The sequence below is a fragment of the Bubalus bubalis genome, chromosome 7 (assembly GCF_019923935.1).
Source record: "Bubalus bubalis isolate 160015118507 breed Murrah chromosome 7, NDDB_SH_1, whole genome shotgun sequence".
Taxonomy (NCBI): domain Eukaryota; kingdom Metazoa; phylum Chordata; class Mammalia; order Artiodactyla; family Bovidae; genus Bubalus; species Bubalus bubalis.
This window is the reverse complement of record NC_059163.1, coordinates 31,214,246-31,239,329: the sequence shown is the minus strand read 5'-3', so window position 1 is coordinate 31,239,329 and position 25,084 is coordinate 31,214,246. Positions and strand designations below refer to the sequence as shown.

The 25,084-nt window shown below is 41.0% G+C and overlaps 2 protein-coding genes and 1 long non-coding RNA gene across 4 annotated transcripts in view; 1 reads left to right on the top strand and 2 right to left on the bottom strand.

Annotated features, from left to right (window-relative positions):
* MOB1B (MOB kinase activator 1B) overlaps nt 1–25,084 on the top strand; it is a 93,554-nt gene that overhangs the window by 9,630 nt on the left and 58,840 nt on the right. The window lies entirely within an intron of this gene.
* GRSF1 (G-rich RNA sequence binding factor 1) overlaps nt 1–25,084 on the bottom strand; it is a 55,000-nt gene that overhangs the window by 29,462 nt on the left and 454 nt on the right. The window lies entirely within an intron of this gene.
* Nucleotides 11,616–25,073, bottom strand: LOC102403824. 2 transcript variants are annotated; one of them, XR_328522.3, is made up of 2 exons: nt 24,876–25,073; nt 11,616–12,027 (listed from the first exon to the last, which is right to left on the bottom strand). It is a non-coding gene; the product is annotated as an uncharacterized LOC102403824 (long non-coding RNA). The 2 variants fall into 2 exon arrangements; XR_006552196.1 differs by lacking the exon at nt 24,876–25,073 and adding an exon at nt 18,060–18,114.

Here is a 25,084-nt window from a genome sequence, read left to right as displayed (position 1 = left end):
AATTTCAGAGATATTTATTAATGCACTTTTTGTACTAGACACTGAGAAATGTATAATGAAAGTAGCTCCTTCTTTCCAGGTTCTCACAATCTGGTAGGAAGATGGATAAGAAATTAATTGCAGCATATTATATTTACTGTGATAATGAGGAATTAATATTAATATATCAGGATACCATTGGACTTGAAAAGAGGGACACTTTCACGCTCTTATGGGGTTAAAGACCATGTCAAGAGAGTTGACAACAAAGTTGGATCTTGAAGGAACCAATAAACATTAGCAAAATGAAGGGAATACTGTCCTTGGTCGAGGAAGGAATTTTTACACAATCTCAGAAACATAAGATTTAGAGAATTTAAGGAATTGCAATGGCTTGTGGCAAGAATGCTAATAGTGGGGATGATGAAAAGTCCAGATCATTAAAAAGGCTTATACGTGCATTGTGAGGAACTTGAACTTATCTGAAAGATATGAGGGTGCCCATTGAAAGTGATATAAGCAGATTTACATTTTGAAACTGGGCTCTGGCAGTGGTTTGGAAGATGAATTATAGGAGGACAAATAATTTACAGGAGAAATAGGAGTGTCTAGACCGTGAGAGCAACTTCAAGAGCTGTTTAGACTGTCTATAGAAATCTTGCTATTTTGAAATCATCTTCTGAGCCTTATGGCAGCCCTGGGCAGAGGCATCTAGGGAAAGGTCAAACTAAAGGAGCTGACAGACATATATCAAAAGTAAAGGCTTGGACTTGGACTTCCCTGGTGTTCAAGTGGATAAGGATCCGCCTGCCAATGCAGGGGACACAAGTTCAGTCCCTGGTCCGGGAAGATGCTACATGCTGCAGAGCAACCAACCCCAGTATCACAACTACTGAGCCCTCACTCTAGGGTTCTCGAGCCACAACTACTGAGCCCACTCCTAGAGCCTGTGCTACACAACAAGAGAAGCCACCACAGTGAGAAGTCAGTGCAATGCAACAAAGAATAGCCCTCACTTGCTGCAACTAGAGAAACCCTGTGTGCAGCAATGAAGACCTAGTGCAACCAAAACTTAAAAGCTTTAGAGACTTCCCTGGGGATCCACTGGTTAAGACTCTGAGCTTCCAGTGCGGAGGGCTCAGGTTCAATCCCTGGTGGTAAGGGAAACTAAGATCCTGCATGTAGCAGAGCAGCCAAAAAAAAAAAAAAAAAAACAGTAAAGGCTTTAATCCTACTTGTCACTAACTGGGGAAATACCAAACCAAAAGAGTAATTGTTGCAATGTTACTGAGAGATTCTAACCTAATGTTTGAATACCCTTACAACATCCTTGCTCAGTATGGATCCAGCCCATGTTAAGTAACTCCAATGAGAACAATTCACTAGTCCGTAAGAAAGGTTATATACATTCGCTTTTGTTAAAAAAAAAAAAACAAAACCAGCAAGCTTTGTAGGGACTTCCTAGTCAATATTCTAGGTGTTCTCCAGATTTTCCATGGATTTTGCCTACATTTTCTGTTCCTGAAATTCAACTCTGTTTAGTGATGCATAATTTATATGTAGGGCTGATTTTATGGGAAGGTACTAAAAGGAAGCTTTCCCTAGGTAATGTCATTTGGGGGAGCCAGGAAGCACAGTTTCTCCTCCATCAACCACCCCCACCCCAAGCTATAATAGAGGCCCAAATTCCACCATTAGCATTTCTGAAGAAATGGCACATTAAATTAAGTCACACTAGGATGTTTATGCGGAGAAGGCAATGGCACCCCACTCCAGTACTCTTGCCTGGAAAATCCCATGGATGGAGGAGCCTGGTAGGCTGCAGTCCATGGGGTCACTAAGAGTCGGACACGACTGAGTGACTTCACTTTCATGCATTAGAGAAGGAAATGGCAACCCACTCCAGTGTTCTTGCCTGGAGAATCCCAGGGACAGGGGAGCCTGGTGGGCTGCGGTCTATGGGGTCGCACAGAGTCGGACATGACTGAAGCGACTTAGCAGCAGCAGGATGTTTATGACATATCAGATAGATTTAGTCCTGACACTGAGAACCCTGAGAAGTACAGAACCACTAGAAAAGGGAAGAGCCCTAAAAGTGGAGAGTTTGTTCAAAATACTGTTTCTAGGACTCACAATTTTGTCACAATAGATCTGGGGTGGATTTCTGGGTGATTCTGATATGCAGCTAAATTTAGGAACTATTAGCTGTGAACCCACATTAAAACCCCCAAATAACAAACTCACCTCCTAAACACACAAAGTGAATGTTCCTATAAAGCTCATGTCCTAAATTTCTAAGGTAAAGGCTAATAGGAGAGTCAATGGCACGTTCGGTGCCTGATGAAATATGCCACTGACTTTTTCAAGTTTCTACGTTTTCTTCAATTTCTGCTTTCAGTGAGCAGAACTATGGTGAGGAGAATAGAACAATTCATAACACTTTGCCTTTAAAACTTCTTTTGGCTATTTCAATATCTATGTCTGCTAAGTCGCTTCAGTCGTGTCCGACTCTGGGCAACCCCATAGACGGCAGCCCACCAGGCTCCCCTGTCGCTGGGATTCTCCAGGCAAGAACATTGGAGTGGGTTGCCATTTCCTTCTCCAATGCATGGAAGTGAAAAGTGAAAGTGAAGTCGCTCAGTCGTGTCCGACTCTTAGCGATCCCATGGACTGCAGCCCACCAGGCTCCTCCGTCCATGGGATTTTCCAGACAAGAGTACTGGAGTGGGGTGCCATTGCCTTCTCCGTTCTATGTCTCTTAGGATGAGAATTTTATGAATCTGTAGCAAATATTAGGTCATTGTGCTCATGATATCTTTTTAAGTAAGTGGCAAGTTTTAGCTTTGATTTTTCTTAAGAAAATAGACCAATTTTTCCAAGGGCATAAAAATACATTTTTAAATCATGCAATGACAAAAAAAAAAGTCCAAATGATAGCCGAAGCACTCAGATGGAAGATATAAAAATAAAAATTAGCAATTTGTTTAACATTTCCAGTTTACAACCTCCATTTGTATATTAGATTCATCTAAGAATTCTGTAATATGGGTAGGATACGTGTTGCTGCTAAGTCACTTCAGTTGTGTCCGACTCTGTGCGACCCCATAGACGGAAGCCCACCAGACTCCCCCGTCCCTGGGATTCTCCATGCAAGAACACTGGAGTGGGTTGCCATTTCCTTCTCCAATGCATGAAAGTGAAAAGTGAAAGGGAAGTCTCTCAGTCGTATCCGACTCTTAGCGACCCCATGGACTGCAGCCCACCAGGCTCCTCCGTCCATGGGATTTTCCAGGCAAGAGTACTGGAGTGGGGTGCCATTGCCTTCTCCGAGGATACGTGTTGGGGTACCAATTTTATCTTATTTGTTTTTTGGCTGTGCTGGATCTTTGAGCTCACACAACTAGAGAAAGTGGTAAAGACCCTGTAAAGGGAGAATGTCATACATTGTTTTCTGTTTTCTGAATAGTTCTAGTAAACTCAATATGTTAATTCAGAAATTTTAATGATTTATACAAAGACTTGTTTAATTACTCCTGGACATATGCAATAAATAATAAAAGAACTACCTTTTATTGGGAACCTACTCTGAGCTAAACGCTGTGTCAGGTGTGTAAATTATCTCTACTTCTTATTGATAAGAATAAGCTACATTCCTGAGTACAGTCCTGACTGCAGTAGAAGCTGTGAGTCATTGCCACATCAGTAAGCCACTGGAGAGCTTTATCTAGTCTGCTAAGAGCTAGCACTACCAAAGGAAGAAGCACCATGTACTTCCAATCTGGGATTCTGAACGAACCTGTGTTGTTAGGTTGCTGGCAGCGCTTCCATCCATAAAGTTTGGGGCACAGCTACGACAAGGACTCCCTTTTGGGACTCTGGCCCTGTATGGAAGAAGCCAAGAGAGACGCTGCTGAAGCTAGAGTTCCACCTCATTCCCAAATGTGCTCCTAGCAAGCCTAGGTTCCCTGTGACTACCAAGCTAGGGGTCTAAGTATAAGTACACAGTAACGGCATGGATTACAAGTCCCTCGAAAGTCTATAATCTGACAGATTAGGTTCAGTTCAGTTCACTTCACTTCAGTCACTCAGTCATGTCCGACTCTTTGCAACCCCATGAATCGCAGCACGCCAGGCCTCCCTGTCCATCACCAACTCCCAGAGTTCACTCAGACTCACATCCATCGAGTCAGTGATGCCATCCAGCCATCTCATCCTCTGTCATCCCCTTCTCCTCCTGCCCCCAATCCCTCCCAGCATCAGAGTCTTTTCCAATGAGTCAACTCTTCACATGAGGTGGCCAAACTACTGGAGTTTCAGCTTTAGCATCATTCCTTCCAAAGAAATCCCAGGGCTGATCTCCTTCAGAATGGACTGGTTGGATCTCCTTGCAGTCCAAGGTACTCTCAAGAGTCTTCTCCAACACCACAGTTCAAAAGCATCAATTCTTCGGCGCTCAGCCTTCTTCACAGTCCAACTCTCACATCCATACATGACCACAGGAAAAACCATAGCCTTGACTAGATGGACCTTTGTTGGTAAAGTAATGTCTGCTTCTGAATATGCTATCTAGGTTTGTCATAACTTTCCTTCCAAGGAGTAAGCGTCTTTCATGGCTGCAGTCACCATCTGCAGTGATTTTGGAGCCCAGAAAAATAAAGTCTGACACTGTTTTCACTGTTTCCCCATCTATTTCCCATGAAGTGATGGGACCAGATGCCATGATCTGTTTTCTGAATGTTGAGTTTTAAGCCAACTTTTTCACTCTCCACGTTCACTTTCATCAAGAGGCTTTTTAGTTCCTCCTCACTTTGTGCCATAAGGGTGGTGTCATCTGCATATCTGAGGTTATTGATATTTCTCCCAGCAATCTTGATTCCAGCTTGTGCTTCTTCCAGCCCAGCGTTTCTCATGATGTACTCTGCATAGAAGTTAAATAAGCAGGGTGACAATATACGGCCTTGATGTACTCCTTTTCCTATTTGGAACCAGTCTGTTGTTCCATGTCCAGTTCTAACTGTTGCTTCCTGACCTGCATACAGATTTCTCAAGAGGCAGGTCAGGTGGTCTGGAATTCCCATCTCTTTCATAATTTTCCACAGTTTACTGTGATCCACACAGTCAAAGGCTTTGTCATAGTCAATAAAGCAGAAATAGATGTTTTTCTGGAACTCTCTTGCTTTTTCCATGATCCAGCGGATGTTGGCAATTTGATCTCTGGTTCCTCTGCCTTTTCTTAAACTAGCTTGAACATCAGGAAGTTCACGGTTCACATATTGCTGAAGCCTGGCTTGGAGAATTTTGAGCATTACTTAACTAAGCATGTGAGATGAGTGCAATTGTGCGGTAGTTTGAGCATTCTTTGGCATTGCCTTTCTTTGGGATTGGAATGAAAACTGACCTTTTCCAGTCCTGTGGCCACTGCTGAGTTTTCCACGTTTGCTGGCAAATTGAGTGCAGCACTTTCACAGCATCATCTTTCCGGATTTGAAATAGCTCAACTGGAATTCCATCACCTCCACTAGCTTTGTTCGTAGTGATGTTTTCTAAGGCCCACTTGACTTCACATTCCAGGATGTCTGGCTCTAGGTCAGTGATCACACCATCGTGATTATCTGGATCATGAAGATCTTTTTTGTACAGTTCTTCTGTGTATTCTTGCCACCTCTTCTTAATATCTTCTGCTTCTGTTAGGTCCATACCATTTTTAACCATTCTCGAGCCCATCTTTGCATGAAATATTCCCTTGGTATCTCTAATTTTCTTGAAGAGATCTCTAGTCTTTCCCATTCTGTTGTTTTCCTCTATTTCTTTGCATTGATCGCTGAGGAAGGCTTTCTTATCTCTTCTTGCTATTCTTTGGAACTCTGCATTCAGATGCTTATAACTTTCCTTTTCTCCTTTGCTTTTCATGTCTCTTCTTTTCACAGCTATTTGTAAGGCCTCCTCAGACAGCCATTTTGCTTTTTTGCATTTCTTTTCCATTGGGGATGGTCTTGATCCCTGTCTCCTGTACAATGTCACAAACTTCATTCCATAGTTCCTCAGGCACTCTATCTATCAGATCTAGGCCCTTAAATCTATTTCTCACTTCCACTGTATAATCATAAGGGATTTGATTTAGGTCATACCTGAATGGTCTAGTAGTTTTCCCTACTTTCTTCAATTTAAGTCTGAATTTGGTAATAAGGAGTTCATGGTCTGAGCCACAGTCAGCTCCCGGTCTTGTTTTTGTTGACGGTATAGAGCTTCTCCATCTTTGGCTGCAAATAACATAATCAATCTGATTTTGGTGTTGACCATCTGGTGATGTCCATGTGTAGAGTCTTCTCTTCTGTTGTTGGAAGAGGGTGTTTGTTATGACCAGTGCATTTTCTTGGCAAAACTCTATTAGTCTTTGCCCTGCTTCATTCTGTATTCCAAGGCCAAATTTGCCTGTTACTCCAGGTGTTTTTTGACTTCCTACTTTGCATTCCAGTCCCCTATAATGAAAAGGACATCTCTTTTGGGTGTTAGTTCTAAAAGGTCTTGTAGGTCTTCATAGAACCGTTCAACTTCAGCTTCTTCAGCGTTACTGGTTGGGGCATAGACTTGGGTTACTGTGATATTGAATGGTTTGCCTTGGAAACGAACAGAGATCATTCTGTCATTTTTGAGATTGTATCCAAGTACGCATTAGGTTAGTAGTTCTAATTCTCCAGGCATTTACGGAATGATCAAAGTGACCGGGAAAAGCAACCAAGAAACCAAAGTTCAGTCCACACGTTTCGCCCATAGGCTTTCAATCACTCACACACACAGGTACACCATAGAGTTAGTAAAATAAAGCAGAAAACCTGTATACTGAGAAAGCAGAGAGGCTACAATTCTGAGTGTTCTTACCTTGTCCTGAAGATCCCGGATGAACTCCCAAGATGATAATTTACGGTGAAGGATGTCGAATTTGTAATCTCTGAAGATTTAGCTTCGGGACCAGGACCAGGCCCGATCATTCAAGAGGTTTTGTGTAGCAAAAAAGGGACAGGGAAAGCTTCTGACACAGACATCAGAAGGGGGATGGAGTGTGCCCCCCTTACTAGTCTTATCAAGGCCTTATATACTTTTACCAGACCCACTGCCACAACAGACATCTGAAATTAACAAGAATAGAACAATAGAAAGGTCTTACCAGACACACTCCTACAAGATACATCTTAAGATAACAAGGTCAGTCAAAAGGTTCTTGTTAAGGAGAAACATGTCCTTGAGCAAGATACATTGTTATATTGTATCTTGACAAAGCCATCCAGGAAAAAAAAAATTTGTCCTTTTCTCCTCCTTGAGGGCCCTGGACTCCTACCTAAGAATTAGCTCTCTCATGACAATGCTGCAAGATGTTAAGACGTTATCTCATTTTGCAAAAGAGGAAACTGAGACTCAGGTTAAATGCCGTGCTTAATAATTAACATGTTGCAAAGCTGGCAAACTCCCATCTTTCTGATCCCAAACTTCTTTTCATTACATCTTTCTTAAATGATTATAAGGATGTTTATTAACTCATTAATTTTTAGTCACTTAAGAATTACTAATTTCCACACATGCCATGTTCACTCTCATTTGAACAGCCACATATACATATTTTCCCAGGTAAAATATTTCTAGGACCTGGACATTAGCTGGGCACTGGACATACAAACAAAAAATAAAATGCTTATATAGAGAGTGTAGGCTAGCCTGGGAACTGTATCAGTGAATAAATACCTAGAGTATAAAGTATGAATACCGCTTAGGAATATCCACAAAGCACCTTAGTGACTAATAGTAAGCTGACACTGCCTCTGCTGTGATTTAGCGTGCTAATTTTGAAGATGTTAAACTATTAAATCAAACCTTCAGTGGAAAACATTTAGTTGGTTTATTTAATATTATGGTGTGATCACTCATCTAGAGCCAGACATCCTGGAATGTGAAGTCAAGTGGGCCTTAGAAAGCATCACTACAAGCAAAGCTAGTGGAGGTGATGGAATTCCACTTGAGCTATTTCAAATCCTGAAGGATGATGCTGTGAAAGTGCTGCACTCAATATGCCAGCAAATTTGGAAAACTCAGCAGTGGCCACAGGACTGGAAAAGGTCAGTTTTCATTCCAATCCCAAAGAAAGGCAATGCCAAAGAATGCTCAAACCACCACACAATTGCACTCATCTCACACGTTAGTAAAGTAATGTTCAAAATTCTCCAAGCCAGGCTTCAGCAATACATGAACTGTGAACTTCCAGATGTTTTAGAAAAGGCAGAGGAACCAGAGATCAAATTGCCAACATCCGCTCGATCATGGAAATAGCAAGAGAGTTCCAGAAAAACATCTATTTCTGCTTTATTGACTATGACAAAGCTTTTGACTGTGTGGATCACAATAAACTGGAAAATTCTGAAAGAGATGGAAATACCAGATCACCTGACCTGCCTCTTGAGAAACCTATATGCAGGTCAGGAAGCAACAGTTAGAACTGGACATGGAACAACAGACTGGTTCCCAATAGGAAAAGGAGTACGTCAAGGCTGTATATTGTCACCCTGCTTATTTAACTTCTATGCAGAGTACATCATGAGAAACGCTGGGCTGGAAGAAGCACAAGCTGGAATCAAGATTGCTGGGAGAAATATCAATAACTTCAGATATGTAGATGACACCACCCTTATGGCAGAAAGTGAGGAGGAACTAAAGAGCCTCTTGATGAAAGTGAACGTGGAGAGTGAAAAAGTTGGCTTAAAACTCAACATTCAGAAAACAGATCATGGCATCTGGTCCCATCACTTCATGGGAAATAGATGGGGAAACAGTGAAAACAGTGTCAGACTTTATTTTTCTGGGCTCCAAAATCACTGCAGATGGTGATTGCAGCCAGGAAATTAAAAGATGCTTACTCCTTGGAAGGAAAGTTATGACCAACCTAGATAACATATTAAAAAGCAGAGACGTTACTTTGCCAACAAAAGTCCGTCTAGTCAAGGCTATGGTTTTTCCAGTGGTCATGTATGGATGTGAGAGTTGGACTGTGAAGAAAGCTGAGCACTGAAGAATTGATGCTTTTGAACTGTGGTGTTGGACAAGACTCTTGAGAATCACTTGGACTGCAAGGTGATCCAACCAGTCCATCCTAAAGAAAATCAGTCCTGGGTGTTCATTGGAAGGACTGATGCTGAAGGTGAAACTCCAATACTTTGGCCACCTCATGTGAAGAGTTGACTCATTGGAAAAGCCTCTGATGCTCGGAGGGGTTGGGGGCAGGAGGAGAAGGGGACAACAGAGGATGAGATGGCTGAATGGCATCACCGACTCAGAGTGAACTCTGGGAGTTGGTGATGGACAGGGAGGCCTGGCGTGCTGCGATTCATGGGGTCACAAAGAGTCGGACACGACTGAGCGACTGAACTGAACTGACCTGAATGTGCTTAAGGTTAACTTTAAAAAGTTCTTTTCATTCTGAAATGGAAATTCCAGAATAGACTCAAATAGATGCTGAATATTCTGAAGCATTGGGGAGGTTTATGTAATCACTGATGTGGCTAGAGCAGTTTTCTCAATTTCATCCTTGTAACTGTTACACACCTCACTTTTACTCCTGGTCACATGGTTGTAGCTGATATTTATAATTAGTATTAATTCCAGAGTCCCGCTGCCCTGGTTCCTTTTCTGGTAGCGTGACCCAAGCCTTCATTTCTGCTGCCCCCTCTGAGTGGTAGGTTTTTCCTTGCCATAAATCTCAGGACATGGGAGTTGTAAGAGCACTTTGGGAGACCTCCCACAATTCAGACATATTCTCCCTTATCCCCATTATGCAGTAGAAATCTGATTTCCCCTTGGTAGTCAGGATCGATCACCACAATAGGTACAGTAATCACCTGTTTTGCCTGTTGATTCATTGATATGAGGAGCCCAAAGTGGCCAGATGGCAGTCCCAATTTCCAGCTTCACAGAACCATGGTTGTGACCTCTAGTGGAAGCAAGCATTCCTTCCTTTGGAACTAAGACCTCCGTGCGCTAAATTGCTTCAGTTGTGTCCTACTGTGCAACCCTATGGACTGTGGTCTGCCAGGCTTCTCTGTCCAAGGGATTCTCCAGGTAGGAATACTGGAGTGGGTTGCCATTTCCTACTCCAAGGCCTCTATACTAAACCTAAAGTCACAGGGACAGAAAGAAAAGTTTGCTAGTGAATCATGAAGGATAATAATGAAAAAAGCAACTCCCATTTTCACCTCCTAAATCCCCAGACCTGTAAATCCTGGCTATAGGAGAAAGCCCACCACCTACATTATTATCTAATTTAGGGCATATACCCTGCACCTGGGGAGAAGGCAATGGCACCCCACTCCTGCACTCCTGCCATAGATGGAGGAGCCTGGAAGGCTGCAGTCCATGGGGTCGCTGAGGATCAGACATGACTGAGCGACTTCACTTTCACTTTTCACTTTCACGCATTGGAGAAGGAAATGGCAACCCACTCCAGTGTTCTTGCCTGGAGAATCCCAGGGACGGGGCATCCTGGTGGGCTGCCGTCTATGGGGTTGCACAGAGTCGGACACGACTGACGCAACTCAGCAGCAGCAACAGCATACTGCACCTTGGAGGACACTGCCTCAGCTGTACAAACTATGCCATGTGCCACTTGACTAGTGCCATATGTGATTTTTCAAAAAGACAGCCCACCATTCTGTCAAACCAGTGGTTTTAGGAAGGGAGCAGGGCAGGGTAAGATGGGTGAATTTGATGAGTATAGTCCCAGTGCCACACTTCATTTCTACACACTTCATTTCTTCATTTCATCAGAAGTGACGGTGTATGGAATACCATGAAAGTGGATAAGCCCCTCCATGAATCCATAGATGGTTGTTTGGGCACAAACTTGATGTGCAGAGAAGGATGATCTACATACTATATAGAGGGCCTATCCCATTGAGAACAAAGTGCTACTCTTCCCATGATGGAAGTGATCCAACAAAAGAAACCTGCACATGGTAGCTGACAAGTCTTGCTCAGGGAATGGCTCTCTAAAAATGGCTCGGTTTCAATTTGGCTCCAGCAACAGAACCACACGCATACAGCAGCTGTAATAGGAATCATGATCTGATTCAGTTCATCGTAATTCACGGTTATCCTCCCAAATTCATCTGTCTTCCACAGGCTCTCCCTAACCCTTATTTTACTGCCCAACAGATAACGCTTTTACAGATGGACTTTTTCTTCCTAATGTTGATACAGGCAACTTTTTAGATGTGAACACAAGACCAGAAGGAAAATGGAAAAAAAAAATGGAGATCATTTTTCTTTAAAGCACTACACTGGGAACCTCAGCCATAAAGGAGAAAAAAAAAAAACAAGCACTTCTATGTTTTTATAATGACAGTTACATTTCTACTGTGCATTTATCCTCACAATCTACAAGATACATAGTAATCTCATTTATTAAACTGGGAAACTAAGATATAGTGAAATTAAGTGACATGACCCAGTCCCATAGCTAGTAGCGTAGAGCAAGATCTTAAGTCCAAGGGTCTGGGGTGGATTTCTCACCCCAAAGCTAATTCTCTTTACACTATACCACATTCTAACAAGCAAGATTATTATGTTCTTCATTTTCTTCCCAGAAGATAAGTTACTCTAGTTTTGCACTATATAATTTTATTCTTAAAAGAGATATAAGTAGGAGGGTAATGAAAACAGTTAAAATATGTTTGCTGGGACTTTGGTGGCAGTCGGGTGGTTAAGACTGTGTTTCCACTGCTGGGGGCACAAGTTCGATCCCTGGTTGCGGAGCTATGATCGCACATGCTTCTCTGCCAAAAAACCAAAACATAAAACAGAAGCAATGTTGTAAAAAAAAAAAAAAGTCAATAAAAACTTAAAAAAATTCCACATTGAAAAAATATTTTTTAAAAAAGCAGGGAATAGGGCTGTGGGGGAAGGCAAGGGTACCCCTGATTGGGAGGGAGGGGTACAAGAATTCTGGATGAAGGATGTTGTCCAGGTAGTTCCTGGGTATGTCTGTAGAGGGAGGTTTTCGGTGATACTCTGTAAAAGAAAGTAGAAGAAAAGGAGATCAAAGAAAAATAAAGATGAATTTCATGTACTTACTAGTTCAGCCCCTTCTAAGTTGTTTGAATACTTTTAGCTTTGATAGAAAACTTAGATCATAGTCATAAACTTGCAAATAGAAATAGTAATTTCTGATTTTTAGAATTAAATTCAAATAGCACTGTCTTAGATCAGTATTTTTCAATTCATTTTTTCCCACTCCATACTTAGATATTTGTTATATCTAAGTCTGGTTTTCACCTAATATTTTATCTTAAATCAGTGATTCTCAACCAGGGGTGATTTTGCCCCCCGGGGAACACTTGGCAATGTCTGGAGACATCTTTGTCCTAACTGGGTGCTACTGGCACCTAGTGGCTAGAGGGCAGGGGTACTACTAAACACTTCACAAAACACAGCACAGCCTCTCACCAGGTCAGCAGTACCAAAGATGAGAAATCCTGATTTAAATCAGCTCATGTTTGTTTAAACTCCATCATAACTAACATTTATTGAGCAACAGGATAGATTTTTTATTGAAGTATAGTTGATTTACAATGTTGTGCGAGTTGCTGCTGCTGCTAAGCTGCTAAGTCACTTCAGTCGTGTCCGACTCTGTGTGACCCCAGAGACGGCAGCCCACCAGGCTCCCCTGTCCCTGGGATTCTCCAGGCAAGAACACTGGAGTGGGTTGCCATTTCCTTCTCAAATGCAGGAAAGTGAAAAGTGAAAGTGAAGTCGCTCAGTCATGCCCGACTCTTAGCGACCCCATGGACTGCAGCGCACCAGGCTCCTCCGTCTATGGGATTTTCCAGGCAAGAGCACTGGAGTGGGGTGCCATTGCCTTCTCTGTGCTAGTTGCAGGTGTACAGCAAAGTGATTCAGTTATACATAAATATATCTATTTTTTAAGGCTCTTTTCCGTTATAGGTTTTCATGAAATACTGAGTATTATTCCCTGTGCTATACAGTAGGATATTTTAAATATTGTTCAAGTGAATGACATGCAATACTTCTTTGAACTCACAATCTTATGTGGTAGATGACACCATTAAACTTATTTTACAAGTAAGGAAACTGAGGGCTAATTAATTTGTCCAAAGTCAAACAGCCAGAAAGTAGCTGAATCTGGATGGCATGATGCTAGGGATCCTCAGCTTAACCAATATGCCCTATTTTATATCACTACTATAAATGAAAACTAGTATCACATGTCATGTACTAGAAGAACATATAAATAAATTTAATTAGAGCAAAATATTATTAAGCTCTAGCTAGATATTGTTGCCTGCTGAAGCCTCTGGGTCTAAAGAGTGGGACCTTCTCATGGAAAGGGAGACTTCAGTGTTAGAGAAGTGTTAACGACATGCTAGTATCAAACCATCGGAGAAGTTGGAGGCACCCACTCCAGTGCTCTTGCCTGGAAAATCCCATGGATGGAGGGGCCTGGTAGGCTGCAGTCCATGGGGTCGTGAAGAGTCGGACACGACTGAGCAACTTCACTTTCGCTTTTCACTTTACTGCATTGGAGAAGGAAATGGCTACCCACTCCAGTGTTCTTGCCTGGAGAATCCCAGGGACGGGGAAGCCTGGTGGGCTGCCATCTCTGGGGTCACACAGAGTCGGACACGACTGAAGTGACTTAGCAGCAGCAGCATCAAACCATGCTAGCATCAAATTCAGCTGACTGCTCCAATACTTTGGCCACCTGATGCAAAGAGCCAACTCATTGGAAAAGACCATGATGCTGGGAAAGACTGAAGGCAAAAGGAAAAGGGGATGGCAGAGGATGAGATGGTTAGATAGCATCATGGATTCAATGGACATGAATTCAAGCAAACTCCAGGAGATAGTGGAGGACAGAGGGGCCTAGTGTGCTGCAGTCCATGGGGTTGCAGAGTCAGACGTGACTCAGTGACTGAACAACAAACCACAAGCATCAAACCAAGATTTCCTTCTTGACATAATCAGAAGAAATGAAAATGAATTTAAAGGGGACAATTTTCCTATTACATAATTCAATATTACACAACACTGTTTGTCTGACTCTGTGCGATCCTATGGACTGTAGCTTTCCAGGCTCCTTTGTCCACGGGATTCTCCAGGCAAGAATACTGGAGTGGGTTGCCATTTAATTAAATGAGTTATAAAAAACCTTGCAAGAAACTGGCAGAAAATTACACAACAGAATTTGTGTAAATTTCATTTCCTGAAGATCCTGTGGTCTCTTTCCAGCACCAACTTAGATTCTTATATACTTCTGTGATTTGTTATTCAGTTGCTCAGTTGTGTCCAACTCTTTTGCAGCCCCACGGACTGTGGGCTCCTCTGTCCATAGGATTTTCCTGGCAAGAATAATGGAGTGGGTTGCCATTTCCTCCTCCAGGGGATCTTCCATATACAAGCTCTCTAAGAGCCAAGGAAGGACAGGCAGCCACAGTTGGCTCCAGAGTGCCACAGGGAACAAAGAGCTGCTCTATCCAGGGTAACCATTGCGCCCTCCTGGGAGGAAGTGGCCTTTTGAGCCATGCTGTGTACCACCTCCCTTCTCCCCAATACATCCTGTGAGGGTTGTTGATCGTCCAGGGACAATTTATGGGATTTGCAAGCATGACCCTGAGACAGTAACTCTGCTAGATGACACAGGTCCCTGGAGGTTACCAGAGGGAGGAAAGAGGAAGGAGACAAAGGGGAGGTTTTCATCTTAGGAACAGAGTAGTGGGTCCATCTTAATTTCTAAACACACACACATTGAATCCAATTTTAGGTCTGCCATATGACCACACAATCATTGAGTTTATGGCAAAAGTTTGTACTTTAAATATTCACAGCACCTCCTAGACGATTGTATTAGTGGTTCTGTGGTATCAGCTGAAGCCAAGTTCAAATAAGCATTGGAAATACTGTTGGCTTTTTAAAAACTTTTTATTTTGTATTGGGGTGTAGCCAATTAACAATGTTGTGATAGTTTCAGATGAACAGAAAAGGGACTCAGCCATACATATACATGTATCCATTCTCCCCCAACCTCCCTTCCTAGCCAGGCTGCCACATAACATTGAGCAGAGTTCCATGAGCTATACACTAGGTAATATTGTTTGCTTTTGTCTTTAGAATTTTGATTCTAGAATCTCTTCCTCACTTGATTATGGATATCTTTCTTCTCTTAAAATATTCCTTTAATAAGGCTTGAGATTTCATGCCATAATCATGGATAATTAAAATTCAAATACACCTAGAGAGTAAAAACACTGACAAATTCAGAGTATCTCTTGCCCACTAGAATGTAAACTTCTTGGGGGTAGGGACTTAAGTTTTGTACCCTACTAAATCCCCAAACCCTACATAAGTAACTAGCATATAGTTAGTGCTTAATAAATACTTGTCAAATGAATAAGAGCTCATGCTAAGGTGTAAGTGGTTATAGCAGTCAACATTTCTTTTGCTGCACATGTATTTTTTCATGCCTCTTGGCTTTACATGTGCTGCATCACCTTTCTGCAGTGCTTTTGTCTGCCTTTTACTCCTCTATCACCTGCCCCTCTTCCTTACTTGGAGAAAGTCTACCAACCCTTTAAGACTTGCTTTTTGGGTAAAGCTCTCTTTGACCCCATCTTCTTCCTCACATTAACACTCTTTCACTAGCTGGGCTCCTGTAGTCCTTGTTATATAATCCTGTTATGAGGGATGGCTTTGTGCTGTAATTACTTGTTTACAAGTTAGTCTCTGCCACTAGAAATGAGCCCCTTGACAGTTGTAATGTGGTACATTTCTTTTGTATCTTCACCCTTAACAGTGGTAACTGGTTTACCCTTAACATGGGTAACCAATCTTCAAAAAATTTTATTGACTGACTGAATCTGGATAAAGTGGTCCTTTATCCTTCAGGACTCCAGGAAGATCTCAGATCCCTTTTAAGGAGTGTATTATCAGATTACTTCCTTTAAAAGCTTTATTTTGGAGAGGAAATCTTCCTGCCCACTATGACTTTATTTTACTAAATCTCTTTGTCCTGTACTCAAATAGAATGATTGGTGTGGAAACACAAAGATAGCCTATAAATAAGGGATTTGGATATACTTGTTCAAATTTAAAGGTAGGACTGATTATCTTGGTTGTCTTCTCTATAGATGCTTCCTGGTTGCCCTGATGCCATACAGACCTTAAGGACAGTAATATTCTGGGAGGGTTGGGATACTTCTGCCAAGGAAAAAACAACACTTTGGTTATCTGGGACACGATTATTGTTGGTGCAGGACAGGAGAATTATATCTTGTTGTAAAGTAGTAGCTCATGTCTCCAGCTATAAGAGGATTGTGGCCTGCTCAGGTTGCTGTGGTTGTAACTATGGCAACTATGGAAAATACGAGAGAGATGCCAAGAAGATAGTGTGGTAGCAACCAAGGGCAGGAGAGAACAAACAGCCAAGGCTAGGGACTGCCCAGGGTCCCTGGAGTCCAGTGGTTGTCTATGTAGATCTGACTTCCACATTTCATTATTTATTTGTATTGATGCAAACTCCGAACTGCTCATGGTCGATCCCTTTCATTCATCCATTCTGCTTTAAGTTACCCTGAGGAAGGGAATGGAGAGGCAACATGAGTCCTTAGGACAAAACCCAAAGGGCTGCAGAACTTGAGAACAGGCACAATTTAATTACGCCAACTGTGAATTTGTGTGGGTGAAATAACAGCTGCTGATCCTTAGGATATTTTAAGTTGCAGCTAGTTGGGATACTCTTTATGTCTATATATGGTCCTTCATGCTACAGGACCTCATGGAGATGAGTGGGCTAAAAACACAGACTCCTTGAAACTACAGCATCATCTCAGTCTTTGACAGCATGTCAGCAGCCTGCTCTCTGGGAAACTTCAGTGAGGTTAAAAGTTAAGCTTCTCATCTGACATACTCTGCAGGGACTCCTCCATCCCCCACCCCACCCCCCATCGTTGTCCCTAGGTGTTTTTTTTTTTTAATTAAAGGAGAGACTTATTTGTCAGTCTCCATATATTTTCAAGCTGTTCAGTTACCACCTCTTGTGCACAACATGCACGCCAGGCAAACAAACTTTAAGAGCACAGCAGATTGAAGCAGCAAGCAAGCCCAGCAGATTGAGCCCCCTGAGCCCATGTGCTATATGAAGCAAACCAAAACACAGCTGGTGGAGTTAATTTTAGGCTTACCAACCTTGGCAATGTTCTATCAACTGGGGAAAAGCAGCTCTGAATAGGTTCAAAAGGAACCTTCCTCTGCCTTCTCCCCAGGCAGCTAACTAGAAAAGAGGCTGTGTGGTTTAAGTTTAATAGGAAAAACAATTAATTATAAACCATGGTAAATTGGACAGATTAAGAAATTCAGTATTTATTAAGCAAGTCCAAGGCCCATGCAAGAAATCTTTTAAGATGTCTGTCCTATGACTAAGATCCTCAATATAACACTCAAAGTAGCACTTTCAGACAAGTTTTTAAAGATTGGGCTTCCTTGGTAGCTTAGTTGATAAAGAATTCACCTGCAATGCAGGAGACCCCAGTTCGATTCCTGGGTTGGGAGGATCCACTGAAAAAGGGATAGGCTACCCACTTCAGTATTCTTAGGCGTCCCTAGTGGCTCAGATGGTAAAGAATCCACCTGCAATGTGGAAGACCTGGGTTCGATCCCTGCGTAGGGAAGATCCCCTGGAGAAGGGGAAGGATACCCACTCCAGTATTCTGGCCTGGAGAATTCCATGGACTGTATAGTCCATGGGTTGTAAAGAGTCGGACACAACTGAGCAACTTCCTTAAAGACTGGCTACTCAAAAACAAAGATAAATTTCTATATCATGGTGCTTTAAGACATCAAAATGGTTTGGCAATGATGAGTGTGGAGGTAAAAGTTTTATTAAATTATGCTGTTTATATAAAATATATCAAGAATTTAAATGCAAGGAGTCAGTTCAGTTCAGTTGCTCAGTCGTGTCTGACTCTTTGTAACCCCAAGGACTGCAGCACACCAGGCCTCCCTGTCCATCACCAGCTCCTGGAGCCTACCCAAACTCATGTCCATCGAGTTGGTGATGCCATCCAATCATCTCATCCTCTGTCGTCCCTTTCTTCTTCTGCCTTCAATCTTTCCCAGCAAAAGGGTCTTTTCCAGTGAGTCAGTTCTTCGCATCAGATGGCCAAAGTATTGGAGTTTCAGCTTCAGCATCAGTCCTTCCAATGAATATTCAGGACTGATTTCCTTTAGGATTGACTGGTTAGATCTCCTTGTAGTCCAAGAGACTCTCAATGCAAGGAGTAAACATATATTATTTACTTCTGAATGCGCAGGATCCACTTCTCTGACCACCAAAAGAGGTGAGGTCCCTGTAACAGACTCACATACAAAATGGACCTTTCCTTCCTGACACATACACTGACTTCTAATTTTTATTTGACTGCCTGTATTTACCAATGGTCTATAAAATTCATGATGAAGGCAGTGACTATATCCTTGTTTTTTGCTCATAGAGGCCCATTATAGACAAGAAATACTTGTCATGTTGATAGATGAATGATTTGTACCTCATCATTCCCCTAAACCTGACATTTTATTGCACAAAATTCACCTTCAAAGGAATGAACAGCTTGAAGAGGAAGGTACTGTATGAGGTTTGGGATCAATGGAAGATCTTTCTTCTATTGTAATACCTTATAATGTGTTTTGATGCTTTACAGTTTTGAGTGATAAGTGAATGCATTGAGAGACACCAAGCTTCACCAATCAATCTTTAATACTTCCATTCAAATAATATGTCCTTGAGAAGCATTTATAACCATTCTCAAGTCTGTCTTTAATGAAGATATAGAATTAAAATCTAAAGGCCATTGATAAGGATCAGGTTGAATTGTTAGTTATGTTAAATGAGATCATGTAGCATGCCAAAATTCACTTAGAATTTATTCATTCATTTTAAACTGAGGTCATTGCGGGAAGGGGGAAAAGAAATGAACTTTACTGAATTCAGATTGTACTTACAAGCTATGTGATTTTGAGAAAATTACATACATAACCTCTCAAAATTAGTTTCCTTATTTATAAAAGAGGGAATATAACACCTAATATCAACCTGATGGGGAAACAAGAAACATAGAGATAAAATGTATGAAAAGCTTAGCAGAATTGGCCTATCAGAAATACTTAGGCTTCCCCTGTGGCTCAGCTGGTAAAGAATCCACCTGCAATGCGGGAGACCTGGGTTCTATCCCTGGGTTGGGAAGATCCCCTGGAGAAGGGAAAGGTTACCCACTCCAGTATTCTGGCCTGGAAAGAGTAGGACACAACTGAGCAACTTTCACTTTCAGAAATACTCAATAAATGGCATGGCAACCTACTCTAGTGTTCTTGCCTGGGGAATCCCCAAGGACAGAGGGGCCTGGAGGGCTACAGTTCATAGGGTCGCAAAGAGTCGGACATGACTGAGCGACTTAGCACATGTTAATATAAAAGCAAAAATAATATTATGTAATAAACTAATTAGATGGAATAATTACTATTTCAACCTAGATATTATGTAACCAAAACACTCCTGCACAAATGAATGCATTTTATCAGGTTACTAAGAATTTGTTGCCCTGGTATACTTTAGCTCAGGTTTGTTTGTCAGGTATCTATTCTTTCAGAAGCAGATCACATTTCTGAATCAGAAGAGAAAAGGTACTCAAGAAATACTGAGGCTCAGAGTTAGCCATAGGGTTTGGATTTTGTGTTTCTCCCCTCTGGCATTAGGAACGTTTGCTTTTAGTTTTACAGGTAAAAATACCTTTATAAATATATATGAGTCGAAGAAGCTGGCTAATGTGAGGGCAAGGAAAGAACTCTCTAATCCAAAAATTCATCTTCTATATCAACAATTACAATTTTAAATCCCCATTAATAGTAATGCTTTTTCTAAATGAGACCTGCTACTTGTTCATTTTCTTTTAATTATGGGAAATTCCAAAACTAAATAAAAAGACACCACAGCATAATCCTTCTCATGTACTTGTCACCTGGCTTTAACAATTCATCTGTATTCCTACTTTCATTCCTCCTCCCATACTATTCTGAAGCACATTCCAGGCACATTATTTCATCTGCAATTATTTCAGTACACATTTGTAAAAAAATAAAGGCTCTTAAAAATGTAGACACAACATCATCACTGCAATTAATAGTCAGTTATTAGTAACATCAAATATCCAATGTTTAAATTTTTTGATTCTCTATAAATGACGCAGACATTTGCTATTGTTCTTTTTGAGATTGCATGTTTGAATTGAGATGCAAATGAACATACACATTACCTCTAGTTGATATGCCTTTTATGTTTCTTTCAACCTCCTCTAAGTTTCTTCAGCTCTATTTTTTCCTTGCGATTCATTTGTTGAAGAAATTCGGTCCTGCATATTTTCCCCACAGTCTGGACTTGCTGCTTCCCTCTATGTTGTGTAATTTAACATGTTCTTTACCATATTCTCCTGTTCCCTGTATTTCCTACAGTTCAGTATATCTCATCGTAGAGGCTTGACTAGGTTCAGCTTCTAGTCTGTTGGCAAGCCTTCTTCACAGGTGATGATATATTCTTCTGTTAGGACACGCATAAAGTGTGGTTTTCTCTCTTGTAATACCAGCAAGCCATTGGTGATCAATTTCTAGATCCATTTGGGGTTGCAAAATGGTGACATTCTAATAATAAGTCAACCATTCTTATTTCATTTTTTAAAACTGAAATACTTCTATAAGGAGAAATTTCCCCAGATCTACTGTTTGGAAACTTGGCTTTAAAATAACTTGGTGTCATTTTCTTTGGGAAAGGTAACATGCTAACATGCTGGTGGTGACCAACTTACCCTATAAAAAGGTATAATGAATCATTTTCTCTAAGACTGCAGAAACCCTCACCTTGAGAAAAAAGGAGAATATAACTACAACTGAGAGAGAGGAAGTAAATGTTGATAAAAAACCTGAGGATAAAAAAAAAAAAACTGAGATATTTGGGAAGAGATGAAAGGAGAAATTTTAGTGCTTACAGGTAGTGCTTTGCTAAGTCTATTCTTATCCAGCATATAAATTCCTATTTGGAAGCTTACCTTAAGGTTTTGAATACTATTTGCTTACTGAGGAGTCCTATATTCTTACCTCCTGTTCAGATCTCTCCCCAGGTTTTGCACAGCACACAAAGCTCTACCTGACATAGCTACTTTGATGTCTAAAAGACATTTCAGAGCTAACATATCTAACGTGGAACTTTTAGTTTCATCTCAGAATTGTGATTCAGATCTTCCCTATTTCAATAAATGGCAGCACCACCTGCCAGTTACTAAAGACAAAAAATAGGAGTAGTCTCTGACTCCTTCTTTCCTCTAATCCCTAGAGTCAATCAATCAATCACCAAGTGCTGTTCATTTTCAGATTATTAACTTCTTCTTTCTCTTATCAATGTCACTACCCTAAACCATGTCACAACTGCTGAGAAATAACTGGACTATTACAATAGTCTTCTGGCATCCATGCTGACATGCTGGCCTCCTCTAGAACATTCTCCACAAGAAGAGAGAGTGACCCTAAAAATGTCAATCAAGGATCATGAGCTGATAACTGTTGAAGCTGTGTGATGGATTCATTACACCAATTTCTTGCCCTGTTTATATGTTTGAACTTTTCCAAATTAAAAAAAATAAAATGATGGGAATTCTCTGGCAGTCCAGTGATTAGGACTCTGTGCTCTCACTGCTGAGGGCCAGCTCAGGGAACTAAAATCCCGTAAGATGTGCTTTACAGCCAAAAATAATAAATTTAAAAAATAAAATAAAACAAAATGTTATTCAGTTTATTTACCTTCTTATTATTGTACTTCTTGGATGACTCTTTTATGTTCTTGGAATAAAACTGAAATGTCTTACCTAAGCCTGTGAGCCCCATGTTTACATGTCCTGTGAGCCATGCCTGTGAGCCGTGTTTACATGTCCAGCTTTATCTGATGCCACTCTTCCTGCTCAGGGTGCCCCGGCCATAACCAGTCAGTTCTGAGAAACCTTTAAGCTCTTTCTTAGAGCATGTGTACTTGTTATTCCCTCTACTAGAAAATGATCATTCCCTAGCTCTTTGCAAGGTTGGCTCCTTCTCTTCCTTCAGGTTTCAACAAAACTGCTCAATCTAAATTAGATTGTCCTCCTTTACCATTAATCTCTATTACATTATTCTGTTTATTTTATACCTTGCCACAGTTTATAAGTACCTTGTTTATTTATATATAAATATAAAGTGAATGGCTACCCACTCCAGTATTCTTGCCTGGAGAATTCCATGGACAGAGGAGCCTGGCAGGCTTCAGTTATGGGGTTGCTAAGAGTTAGACATGACTGAGCCTTATGCAGATGACACCACCCTTATGGCAGAAAGTGAAGAGGAACTAAAAAGCCTCTTGATGAAAGTGAAAGAGGAGAGTGAAAAATTGGCTTAAAGCTCAACATTCAGAAAACGAAGATCATGGCATCTGGTCCCATGACTTCATGGGAAATAGATGGGGAAACAGTGTCAGACTTTATTTTTTGGGGCTCCAAAATCACTGCAGATGGTGACTGCAGCCATGAAATTAAAAGACGCTTACTCCTTGGAAGAAAAGTTATGACCAACCTAGATAGCATATTAAAAAGTGGAGACATTACTTTGCCAACAAAGGTCCATCTAGTCAAGTTTTTCCAGTGGTCATGTATGGATGTGAGAGTTGGACTGTGAAGAAAGCTGAGGGCCGAAGAATTGATGCTTTTGAACTGTGGTGTTGGAGAAGACTCTTGAGAGTCCCTTGGACTGCAAGGAGATCCAACCAGTCCATTATAAAGGAAATCAGCCCTGTGTGTTCTTTGGAAGGACTGATGCTAAAACTGAAACTCCAATACTTTGGCCACCTCATGCGAAGAGTTGACTCATTGGAAAAGACTGTGATGCTGGGAGGGATTGGGGGCAGGAGGAGAAGGGGACGACAGAGGATGAGATGGCTGGATGGCATCACCGACTCGAAGGACAAGAGTTTGGATGAACTCCAGGAGTTGGTAATGGACAAGGAGGCCTGTAATTCATGGGGTCGCAAAGAGTTGGACACCACTGAACGACTGAACTGAACTAAGCCACTAACATACACATTGGACACGCACTTGTTTATTACAATAATAAATTAACTTAAATGAATAGTTAAAGATATTTGAAGGTACAGGACTTCCTTGGTGGTCCAGTGGCTAAGACTCTGTACACCCAACACAGGGGGCTGGGGTTCAATTCCTAGTCAGGGAACTAGATCCCACATGCCACAACTAAGAGTTCGCATGCTGCAACTAAGGATCCCGCATGCCACAACAAAGATCGAGGATCCCAAGTGCTGCAACCAAGACTTGGTGCAGCTAAGCAAATAAATACCTTTTAAAACAGATATTTTAAGGCATATACCCACATTCTATTCTACTCATATTAAAACTCCAATTCTGTGAGAAACTGGTGGATAGAATACAAATTTTAATCATCTTGCTTCATAAACACGGATTTACAAGCAAAGTAAGATTCTGATCAGGAGAGTAACTTCTTGAAATTGAAATTTTAGGAAGATAGTAGTATGCAATATCACCAATATGGATTGGTGAAGGAGAAAGCAGAATTAGAAATCTCTGAATATACCCTATCTTTGGTTCTAAATTGCCAAATATTTTCAAGTGCTGAATAATTTTAAGTCGCAGTCACTGTTTAATTTAAATGCCCAACCTCTGAAATTATATTTTTTATCACTAACATGACACCTCTCTCATTTCTACCACCAAAACATCATGTAAGTTTTATCAACTCTTCAGTTCAGGCAATTCTCCTAGTGGGATGATAAAGAAAAACTCAGCAGGTATTTTTGCAGATTCTGTCCTTTGCCAATCATTGTACTTATTCAGAGTCATAGGATTCATTTATATTTAGTTACACCAAAAACAGGCTACATAAGCCAGTCTACCAAACCAAGGAGCAGACAGAAACTGTCTGCCAGTCATCTAAAGGATGTCCCTGGCATGACAGAATTTCAGAACTGGAAGATACCTTAGAGATTATGTAATAATCCAAAACCTCATTTTAAAGGGGGTGAAATTGTTCTAATAGATTTACAAACTTACTCTTCCCAAAGTAAAAGATAATATCCTAATCTGGTAATGCAAGTCTTATTTTCAGAAGACACTTAAAGAATTGAATAGTAAATCTGTATCATATTAAAATCTATAACACAGGGCTTTTATGTCATAAATCCATTATTTTTGTTATAGTAAGATAATACCTCCTTTTCCCTCTTTTCCAGCATTTTTCCTTTAAGTCTTTTCAAATTATTCCAGTGACCTCTGCTGTTCCTCAGATAGTACTGAGACTAATATTTTCTTGTTTTTTAAAAATGGTTTGCTTTATCAAGATGCCAAACTTATAGTACATAAAGTCAACAGAACACATTTCATACTGGCATCTCCTTCAAGTCTTCCTAAGAGCCCAAGGTGGGTTACAAGCTATATAAAATTAAGTTTTGTTCAAATTCTTTGAAAAGTTACTTGTAGATTTGATGGATCTCATAAGGAAAGAAGATGGACATCTTTCAGTAAAATAAATGGATACCCAAATTCATAATGCTGTGGAAGGCTGGTTATCAGTCCACAACATCCATTAAGCATTTATTCGGCTCAAGCGTATTATTGCCATTAGGCACTCTGATGCACAAAACATTCTAGAAGCTAGAAGGAATTCAGTGCCCCTTACAGAGGAACTTGCATTTCACACAGTTAAGGGACCCAGGTCAAAGCTTTATAATCTACAATATCTGCTCAACATACCTTGAGTATGTCACCACAGCAGTTTTCCCAGCTGCTGATGACAGCCCCACTCTCCTGCAGAGGCAGTGTTGGGCCCTGGCTATCTCCTAGTTCTGGCTTTTAAATATGCCCATAAAACAACCCACTTAGATCCTTTCCTCTCTTCGGGCGGAACCACACCCAAACCATTCCTACCAGATGAAATTCACTCCTCTTTTTACATACTTAGC